The 10083-nt window shown below is 43.1% G+C and overlaps 1 pseudogene across 1 annotated transcript; it reads left to right on the forward strand.

Annotated features, from left to right (window-relative positions):
* Positions 1-2669: 2669 nt before the first annotated feature.
* Positions 2670-5175, forward strand: LOC147460900 (beta-glucosidase 1-like; annotated as a pseudogene). Its single transcript, XR_015187544.1, has 9 exons — positions 2670-2745; positions 2883-2922; positions 3063-3075; positions 3486-3601; positions 3822-4039; positions 4188-4216; positions 4301-4397; positions 4664-4754; positions 4921-5175. The product of XR_015187544.1 is annotated as a beta-glucosidase 1-like (transcript).
* Positions 5176-10083: the final 4908 nt, after the last annotated feature.

Consider the following 10083-nt stretch of genomic DNA (forward strand, 5'->3'; position numbering starts at 1 on the left):
TGTCGGACTTGTCAACACAAGGGTGGCTACACACAGTTGCCTCTCATGAGAGAGGGCAGCCCTTTTGGCCTATAAAAGAAGGCCATTTCTACACACATTTTGGAGTGTGAAGTTGATGCAACAAGGTGGTTGTGAGGTGTTGAGAGTGAAGCAAGGTGGGGACTCTATTAAGGGCATAACCCCTTTGTAACCTACTTCTTGTTTGAAGTACTAAATCCATTGAGTGGCTGCTTTTTCATTAAAGTAGCCCACTTTGGGTGAACCATGTATATCGTGCTCTCTCATTTGTCTCCCTCCATTAAGTAAGCTACTCAAATATCTATTTAGCTACGTCTTATTTCCTAACAGCGTCATCCCATGAATTAAAAACTCTTCACTTACGAGCATTGTCACCATGGTGGCATTTCATTTTCACTAAGCAATTTAGCTTAGTTATGTAGATCGAACAGTCCGGTCTCTCTGCTGGCTCACAACAAGAGGCTAGAATGAAAGAAAAAAGTGAGTTCTATTGATGTTCGTAAGATTCATAGTCTTGACTATTTAGCTTGTTAATATGGTCAGGAAAAAGAAGTGAGATGTTTGCGGAGGCGGTGGTAGACTTTGCCACGAGTCTAGAAACAGAAATATTGCATGTCTCAAACTTTCCACTAGTTACAATACCATCTACTGGTAATTTCTAATCTCGGGTGAATAGTTGTTTAAGTCTGATTCAAGACATTTCTTGCTTAGTATTTGTTTTGCTTTCGTGCTGGCGGTGGCGAACGTGTCCAGATTCTGCATCTTGGTTGGGACAAGACAGAGGATGACTTGAAAAATGCATTGTTGAGAAATGCCAGGCCTCACGTGGTGGAGAAGTGTCTTATGCAAATGCAAGATGGGTCAGTCGTTAATTTATCGATGAATGCATCTATTCTTTTCCTACCATCAAACGTGCTTGTGTATGGGTTGCCTGAAATATAAGTCCCTGATTGGAACAAGATGGAAGCATACCATTTTGCATTGGCAATAGCTGATGACAGAGGTGTGTTTGTGGTTGTTTTTCCGTTAAATAATTATGGAATGGTGTATGATATGGCATCGGTTGTTGGTTGGCGAGAAGATCACTTGAATGTGGTTGTGTGTAAGACACCTGTGTGCAAGGACAAAAGGTAGAACCGTGCGCACGTTCAATGGTGTCAGCTATGAGAAAATAGCAAACTTGGACTTTAGAGGCCATTGAAATTCCATCAGACGATGCTTGGTACAATTCGCTGCAAGAGGATGATTGGACACGAGAGGAGGATGGAATACCAATGTGAGGTATAGTCCATCTTTCATTGGCTCTAAGTATAGTTTTCCTTTGTCCTGTTACTAAATCCTTTGACAAATATTTGTTTTGTAGGGGGGATGGAACGTGGGCATTGGTTCCTTTGGCAGTTGCTTGCACAATACACCAATGAGCGTCGTTAGTCGTTCAATACCGGGGTGATTGTGGCACATTGGCCTTAATGGGTAGCCAGATGGGCCGTATGATGACAGTGTTTGAGAGCAATGAGGATGTCTCTAGCAGACTAAACAATGTCTTAGAGATGCAAGACCATAGACTACAAGAGATTCAGAAGCGAGACAAGAGACTAGCAGATAAGGTCGAGCGTTCCCTGAAGGCACTGCATCCAAACATTGTGGAACTGGATCCACCAGCCCATCCCATAGAGTAGACTAACAACAAGATACCTCACATTTTGTAGACGATGCTTTGTGGTCTTCCACTGTATATGCATGCTTTGAACATTCTGTGAATAAATAGATGTGTTTTGTTTGCTCACAAATAATTGTAAAGGTGTCTTTTGCGTGATGTCGTAAACCAGATCATTTACAATGAAAGAGAATATACAAATTTGTCTGTTTATTATTTCTTGTGTATTACGTGCGATTAAACACTATGGTTGTCCTAAGTAGGTTTTACGTAAAGCAGAGAGAGCTTTTTCGTCTTTTTGACTCAATCCACTAAAACGAGCATAGAGAAAGCTTTCTCAAAAAAATAATGAATTGTTCTATTTTTAAAGAAAAGCTTTCTCAAAAGCTCCCTCAAAAAGCTTCCTCCAATCCACTACTCGGTGGATGCAAGGTCACCGATGCTCATGTGGACTGTTGTAAGTATCACTTTTGTTCTAGAGATACTTCTTATTGTGCAGTGCGGTAAGTATCACTTTTGGTCTAAAGATACCTCTTATTGTGGTAAATTTTGCCTCTGTGCAAGAGAATTTATGAGAGAATTTATGGAGGCCGTGAGGCTTGTGAAGATAGGTCTTTTTCTAGAACTTATTGGATATGGATCTTTTGAAGGCAACTATAGACTATGGTGTGATCATTCACAAGAGTGTGTTGCTGAAGTGTATCATACCAAAGTTGTTAAGGTCCTCTATGAAGGATTCTTGTAGTAGCAGGGGATACATCCCATTTGTGAGCATGAAATACGACACAATGTCACATCAAGCTCATCAATATGGCTTTGATGAGATCTCATGTACAATGCACAAAGTCACCAAAAATGAGAAATGAAAAGGGGTAAAGCTGGGAAAGTACTGTATTTGCCTTAAGTTGGGCCTAGTAGTAGGAGGTGATGAGGTATGTGAAATCGGCTGGTGGAAGTAGGATCATATATACCAAGTAGCATAGGTTTGGCTTCGTTAGTCATTGAGAGAATGCCCTTTGCAACCAAGTCACTTGTTGTGGCTGCTCTAATGAAACCATTCATTTCCACATGTAAGTACACGACATAAGCAAGCCAAGTTACATGAGATTGGTTGTTGGGGTGCTGCTAGAAGAGGCGTCGATAGTTGACGACTCTTTTAAAAGAAGCATTCGTATTCACTTTCCAAAGTTTAATTACCATCTTTCAGGTACCTATACTCTCAAGCCACTGTGGCAAAGGGCTAGCAGGTCTCCCACACACCTGGTTAGCAACTTGTGTCATCCTCGTCGCAATGAGGGGGTCAAATGGCGGGCAATTCTGCCACTGAACCCTATATTACTGGCCACAATGTGCTTCTTGCACATGCAGCTACTGTTGATCTTTACAGGAGAACTTATCAGGTACAGGAAGGCCAAATTAGGAAGCTTCCAAGCATGCATTGCTCATTGCATACCGAAAAATGATCGATCTTAAGGTGATCTAGATGTAAGCATCTTTCAAGGACAAGCTCTTAAAACAAAAGAATCTCTCCATTACAAGGATGCTCTTTATCTTCGCTCGCAGCAAATCTTCAGTTTTTGTGTAAGCCATACTCCAGTTGAATGTGGAACTTTCAAGATCTTCAGTTTTTGTTTCATTTTACGTTCTTTTGTAGTTTCCCCTCTCGTAAAGTGCGATTCTTGTCTGCTTTTTTATTTTCTTGATCAGCTGTCTCTGATCTTAACGTAGTGCTGATTCTTTTCGAGAAAGTTTTATACCCTTTAATTTGTATGTAGCCCACTAAGTTTTGTATCCTTTTATTTGTATGCAGCCCTCTCAGCAAGGAGAGATTGGGATGGCCATTTGGTTCAGATGGTATGAGCCTCTTACCATTTTCACTGAAGATAAGGAAGCTGGTGCAAGAGCCATGGTTTTCTCTGTGGGATGGTACAAATCTTTTTGTCTTTTGAGACTTGAAAATTGTAAAGCCGCACTATTGATGCCAGTTTTGAGCTTACTGTGTCATTTCTTTCCTTGCATGTTCTGCCTTTCTGGTGACCAGACTATGTTAATCAAGTCTGCACAGATCCTCTTGAGTTCATCTTCTGGATTATGAGTTTTGATTTATCATGTTCATTGAATTAGTGAGCTTGCTCGTATGGATCAGGTTTATCGAACCAGTCTTGTACGGGGATTATCCCATTTCGATGAAGAAGATAGTGGGCAGTAGGCTACCTTCGTTTACAGAAGAGGAGTCTGAATGCATTCGTGGCTCAGTGGACTTTATTGGCCTGAATGCTGTGACTTCCATCTATGTCACCGCTGATGAACAGAGGAATGTGAGCTTTCCTGGCTACTTTGAGGGGTGGGGTGTAAAGCGTACTGGTAGGTTCTATTGATAGATGTGCCTATATTGTTACTTGCATCGAGGGCGTGGGATTTTTTGCTGCTTGTCTTCGAAGCGGAGTTCTTGGGCAAGGTGCCAATTCTATTGCTGACTTTTGATATGGTTTCCATGTCTCCTTTCAAACAGCATATAGAGATGGTGTAGTCATTGGGCGGGTACTTTACTGAGCTGCTTTCTTAATTGCCTAATAGATTGTTTCTGACTATTAAGTTCTAATGCCTCTCGTTTAACATGAGCAGTACAATAGTGTGTATTACGCACCGTGGGGTTTGGAGAAAGTCATCAACTATATGAGAACTTATTATGATAACATTCCAACTTATGTGACTGCACTAGGTGAGGTTATGATTTTAATTGGACAGTCATTATGGTGCAGAACTTCTTGGTCATGTGTGTATATCTAGTCTTCTTCACAAATTAGATGTAGGACATCTAGTCGCCCGCATATATGTCATGTAGTGCTAGCATCATATGGAAATACTCATGATGGAAGTTTTGGCGTGCCCGCTTAAGTGCCATCTTTGTGTTGTTCTCGGAAGCGCAGAATGCACTAATTTCCTCTCAAATTTGGATTTTACTGATTGAATTGAATGCCACTGCAGGCTGGGGATTGCCTTCAACAACTACTGTCAATGATGAGGTACGCGTGGAGTTCTACGCGCAATATCTCCAATATCTGATAAAGGGCATAAGGTAGAGTTCTTTAGCTTTATGAAATGCCATGATGAAACCTGCAGAAGATTAATGCTTTGCTTCAACTAGGAATCATTTGTTTGACAGATCTAGGTCATACACTATAACATTGGATGTTAACCTTGATGTTATGTTCTCATAACTCCTCTTCTCTGGTTATGCACAGCGCCGGAGCTGATGTGCGAGGAATGTTTGCATGGTCCTTGATGGATGGGTTCAAAACAATCTATGATTGTATTATATGGATGATGCATTTGACAGATACCCCAAACTCTCGGCCTTGTGGTTCAAGAACATGCTCACGTCCAATACAAATCTAGTATACAAAAGCTAAGTAGAGCACCCACATCATTGTGGGGAGTCTTCCTTCAAAGAAGCATTCATATTCACTTTCCAAAGTTTGATTACCATCTTTGAGGTACCTATACTCTCAAGCCACTGAGGCAAAGGGCTAGCAGGTCTCCCACACATCTCTCTCTCTCTCTCTCTCTCTCTCTCTCTCTCTCTCTCTCTCTCTTTCTCAAAATTTGCAAAATTCACAGAAAACTTGAAAAATACATTTTTCCCATTTTAATTTCCCAGAAAAGCCAGTAAAGATAACCCAAACGTGTGCTGTGGCCGACATTACATGACCATGCAATTGTCAACATCAAAAGAAAATAATGAAAGAAAGGGTTCGCTCACCATCAGCAAGACACTGACCGATATAAAAATTTGCCTACATCCACGAGAACAGGGCAGACTTTCAAATTCAGAGAAAACCAAATAATGTTTTACAAGGTGCTTATTCTGTAAGTTTATCATCAGAGGATCGACCCGCAGCGCAGCCGATTAGCATTGGCCAGTATAATTATTTATGACGCATGCTTCTAATTTGTCTTCATTTTACAGACAGCTTTGTTGCTGCCTCTGTACTCCCAAGTACATTTGAGCGCTTCAGCTGTTGGATCTGCTTCTTGGAGCTTCGAATTGTAGGAAAGCAATAAGTCGCTTCTTCATGTTAATGTCCTCTGTGATTATGCCCTGCATTAATTGTCTTAGCGAGTCTTATATTGCGCAAAGCCTCGGTACTGGTGCCTTGTCCAAGCTTGACTTAATCATGATTAGTATTCCTCATTCGATGAGCTTTGCACATTTTGCCACAGATTAAACGGACATCCTTGCGCTCTTGTAGCAATGGCAGTATTCTCTGCTCAAAAAGTCCATGTATTAATGGCAGCTTGCATACATGCCACTTTATATCCCCTGTCCTGGGAATGAATTACCTGCATTAACAGCCCAGATCCCTGTTCCAAATGCCACATCACTAGCGGCACCTTACAAGCCACTTTTTCCTTATTTGATCCCCGTGCGCCAGTACGTGCAAATCGAATATCGCTCAGTAATTCCAAATCATATAAATGCTTGTTCAAGTGAAGTCATATATTAAATGCAGCTTGTCACCATTCGTGCCCAATCTGAGGTCTGGCAATAATGCACACAATCACAAAATATTTAGATAGCTGCGATATCGGTGGCTGGCTGCAGCTGCCATGGGCTGCCCTTAGCAACGGGATGATATTGTTTCTGCCGGACAACTTCTGGCACATATTTCGAAGAAGAAACCATGTTGCAGGCAGGGGTTACATTCTTTGTATGTTCGCGAAGCCAAGGGTGGGAGAGTACACGGGAGAGGCTGATGCGCCAGGCAGGGTTGTGCTCGAGCATGCGCATGAGGAGTGCCTTGGCAGAAGTGGAGATGGAAGACCAAGGCTTTGCTACGAAGTGGTCAGAATGGACGCCCGCCTTAATGGCTGAAACGATATGGGCGGATGTGTCACCATTGAAGGGATACTCACCTGCGAGCATCGTGTAGAGCATCACGCCCAGCGACCACACATCAACCCTCTCATCATGCCTGCCCGTCTCAATGATCTCGGGCGCTAGGTAAACAAGGGTGCCCTCCATGTCTGACTGCCGTTTGCTGGTGATGTCGACGGCGGCGCCGAAGTCGGCGAGCCGAATCTTGCCCTTTACATTACCACTGTTATCATGCCTAGCCAATAGCACATTCTCAAGCTTGATGTCTCGGTGCATCACATGGGCTTGGCTATGACAAAAGTGGACCGCACCCACAACCTCTGCAAAAATATGGGCTGCCTCGATCTCTGGCACGTGCCCTCCTCTAAATTGGGTGACGTAGTCAAAGAGGGAACCACCCTCGCAAAGCTCCATCACCAGATGTACATGCTGCTCGTCCTCATACACAGCCTGCAAGCTGACTATATGAGGGTGAGGTCCTAGCTCCTTCAACTTCAATAGGGTGGCAGCCTCCTTTCTAACATGGGCAAGAGCTCTGGCATTAGACTTGAGCACGGACTTGCATGCGTAGCTCACCGCATTCATAGGCCGTGCATCGTCCGCAACCACATCAGCCATAGTGGCGGTGGAGGTGGTGGGTGCATTCAAATTATAGGTGCTTTCATGTGTATGTACCTGAACCTGCTCTGTGGAAAGGCAGGCGGTAAAAGAAGTGTCCTTCCTCTTGGTGAGGGTGCAGATGCGCACAACTCCATCGGCACCATCTCCTAGCTGGCGTCCGAATTGCTCGATCTCCCAAGAAAGAGGGTCCTCCTCCATCATCGACTGTATTGGAATTTTCTGTTGCGCCTGCTGTGGTATATATGCAAAGTAGCTCTGGTGTACGTAGGCAGGCGTTGTGCTGCTGCAGATTATAGTAGACCTTCAGACCTTCCTGCTCCGCGCGCTTCTGGGAAGCTCTGCTTTTGTTATGAGTACGAAAATAAATTTGGAGTCGGGGTAACAGTTTATTCTACCATTTTACACCATTACTTACCGCTCACGATTGGTTATAATCCTTCTAAGCCCAAATATATTTTCGCTCATTTCCCAATTTATTAGATAGAATCCCAGCAGATTCCATTCAAGCTAGAGGCTAAAAGCAACAATGCCAAACCCTTAACGTCGTCCACGAGTAGCAACCTTTGATCTAAACCAACTTGCCAGCGTAGTTGCTTACGAGATGATCTCCCCTTTGCTACAAAAAGAACAAATCAGTGGCCTCTCTGCCCTTCTCGTCCAGTCGCACGTGTCTGTGCATCCGTCGCCGTCCAAAATACACTCGCGTCCCATTCTCTTGCTCGGTCCGTTTGTTGCAGGCCACACTATCTCGCTTGCACCACAACCATTCTCTAGTTGGCTGTTCTCTACCTTTCTCCCTTCCAAAATGAAAGCAACTCCCAATATTCGAAATCTTATGAATTTTTTCTTAAATCGTGTCTGAATAAAAATTCCTTCAAACATTATTTCCCAAGCATAAGGGTAAAGGGCTTCTCAGTGTTTTTCAAAAAAATAGCTATCCAATGTGGGGCAAATCAATCACCAACGTGGGGGCAACATCACCACCAACGGCATCATCAACAGTTGTGTGGCCTAGTGAAAATCTGGGAAATATCCTTGTAGTAATGGTCTAAATTCAAGAACTTGTAGCTTCGCCTTTCTTTTGAGCCACTTAAGACCCAAATTTAGGACATTGCTTGATGGGATCATCATTTGTCCTACAGTATGTTAGGGTCATCTCAACTTGGGCGGACACCAAAGTGTGAACATATGGTAAAGCCTATAAAAGGCCTAAAAAACCTAATAAGAACTCTCTTTTTCATTGCGTGCAGTCATATCCTAACTTCTTCTCTCCCCCACCCAACTAAAAGTCAAGAAACAAGAACTCCAGAAAGTTCGAGGAGCACGAGCAGCCGGCAAATGGGCCATCTACCACGGCGGCAAAGCCATCCTCGACGAGTTTCGGCTTCAAAAAATCCTAAGCCACATTCCCCTTCTCTCTCCACCTAAGTGACATTTGTCACAATTTTGTTGTATCCACATTAGTCATGATTCTCCATGTATCCCTCTAGTAAGAGGCCCAGCCATGTATGCCATGTACCTCTCTAGTAAGAGGCCCAACCATGTATGTTTTCTTGGTCCCATTGGTCATATCTGACCTCCAAGGATGATAATGAAATATATCTATCTATCTATCTATCTATCTCTCTTTCTTGTCTCATCTTTCTACTCTCCATTTCCATGTCTATTCGAGAGGGAGTACACTTCCATTTCATGCTCATCAAGTGGTATCGGATATTAGGGGAATGGAGCCTAGAGGAGAGTGTGCAAACTTGGGGTATTCAAGGTGCAAGGAGACGGCTCTTGTCACACCTAAACAATGGTGGTAGATCCAACACATGCTAGCATGGGCAACAAATCAACCAGCTGTGATAGAGCTACAATTGGTGGGTAGTCGGTGCAACTCTATCATTGTCGGCTACCCATTGGCTGCATCTATATGTATATATGCTCTCTAGATGATCTTGCAGGTTCATGCAGTTTTGCTACTAGAGTTGTTTTGCTTACTACTAAGTAGGCATGTTGGAATGGGGTTGGCACCTTAGCAAGATCACAACCCAAACATGTGGGTAGGAATACTTGGGTCTACGATTGAAAGGATAACAAACTGATGCCGAGTGTGTGGCAGCACAAGGCAGTCGTGACTCGTTTAGGCTATAAGGCATGCAATGGAAAGCCGGATGAAGAGCCGAAGATTTGGCATGAAGAATGTTGTTATGTACATCTTGGTGCTCATTTCAACTTCAACTCTCTTCTCTTGGCCAATCAATTTGGCTTTGATTCATCTGGCAGAAGTAGCTATGCTTGTGTTGTAGCTAGCATGGCCCACACGCAGGTCGACCTTGTAGAAAGCAAGAAGCAGGAAGCAGATGTAGAATGTGGGATATCAAATTCTTTCTCTAAGGTTGAGGGCATCTTTTTCTTCTATTCTTAGACTATTTCCCATATTTTGGGAATAAAACTTTAATTGTGAGTGCCTACTAAAGTGCTTTGTTAGCTACATCTGTGTTGAATTGAAGTATAAACACTTACCTTCAAAACGTGAGCATAAGTAACACATCTTGCTTTGCGTTTGATGAGATACCCCTTAAATACCTCATTGTGAAGGAGATTGACATCTTTGTTTATTTTTGAAATTAGTTGAGGAGGTGGCAACATGGCAATCCCATATGCTCAAATGATTTTGGTATATCCAGCCCAAATGGTGTATTGATGATTGCACAAGAAATGGCCCTTGAGTAGAGAGTACAAGCTTGGGGGATTCAAGGTGCAAGGAGGTGGTTTCTACCTCACTTGGGTGATGGAAGAAAAGCCAACACATACGAACATGGAGCAACAACCCAACCAACAGTGATGGAGTTGCAGCCGATGGGTAGTCGACATAGCTTTGTTATCGCGGGCTACCCACCTGCTATATATATATATATAT

The sequence above is a fragment of the Adiantum capillus-veneris genome, chromosome 3, assembly GCF_014529385.1.
Source record: "Adiantum capillus-veneris isolate H3 chromosome 3, ASM1452938v2, whole genome shotgun sequence".
NCBI classification, from domain to species: Eukaryota; Viridiplantae; Streptophyta; class Polypodiopsida; order Polypodiales; family Pteridaceae; genus Adiantum; species Adiantum capillus-veneris.